Below are 991 nucleotides of genomic sequence, written 5' to 3'. Positions count from 1 at the left end.
TTTCTGTGTGACCTACTGTAGGTGATCCTGCTCTGGAAGGGAGGTTGGACTAGGTGATCTTTCGAGGTCCCTTCCAATCCCTAACATTCTGTGATTCTCTGATTCACATTTATTCCCAAATTCATTATCCTCGATGTTTCTTAGACAAGACAGGCTGAGAGAGTTGGGGCTGTTCAGCCTGAAGAAGAGAAGGCTCCCAGGAGACCTTATAGTGATCTTCCAGTTCCTGAAGGGGCCTACAGGAAGGCTGGGGAGGGACTTTTTTCAAGGGCAGGTAGTGATGGAACAAGGGGAAATGGCTTTAAACTGGAAGAGGGTAGGTTTAGATGAGATATTAGGAAGAAGTTCTTCACTGTGAGGGTGGTCAGACACTGGAACAGGTTGCCCAAGGAAGTTGTGGATGCCTCCTCCCTGGAAGTGTTCAAAGCCAGGTTGGATGAGGCTCTGAGCAACCTGGTCCAGTACAAGGTGAGCAGAAGGTGACCCTGCTGATGGCAGGGGGGTTGGAATTAGATGACCTTTAAGGTCCCTTCCAAACTACGCCATTCTAGGATTCTGTGAAGACATATATCTTTGCCTGGAGATCTGGAGCTGAACACCACAGCGAATCCTATCCCTGAAGCAACTGCCCAGGCACAGATTAGAACAGATTTTAATTTCTGGACTTCCTTGCAATTCCAGTGGGCTTTGCTGCTGTGGGTTTCCAGGAGCAGCTAAACCTACAATATTCTTGGCAGGTGTGAAATGAAGTGGATCTTGGAACCTGTTAGACTCATTTTTTTTACAGCTGTCCCTAAGGTAATCTATGGTAGAGTTTAACTGTGCAAATTTTTTAATCTTTTCTGGATGAAAAGATCTTTTCTCTATATCTTCATCTGGATATGTACATCTACCCCTTATCTATCTACCTATCTCTCTCTAGTTATCTCTATCTATCTATGTCTCCAACTTAAACAACTTGCTTGCCTGTATCAGCGCAATGAATCATTCC

The sequence above is a fragment of the Antrostomus carolinensis genome, unplaced genomic scaffold, assembly GCF_000700745.2.
Source record: "Antrostomus carolinensis isolate BGI_N321 unplaced genomic scaffold, ASM70074v2 scaffold2468, whole genome shotgun sequence".
NCBI classification, from domain to species: Eukaryota; Metazoa; Chordata; class Aves; order Caprimulgiformes; family Caprimulgidae; genus Antrostomus; species Antrostomus carolinensis.
The sequence above is the reverse complement of the archived record's forward strand: the minus strand, read 5'-3'. Positions refer to the sequence as shown.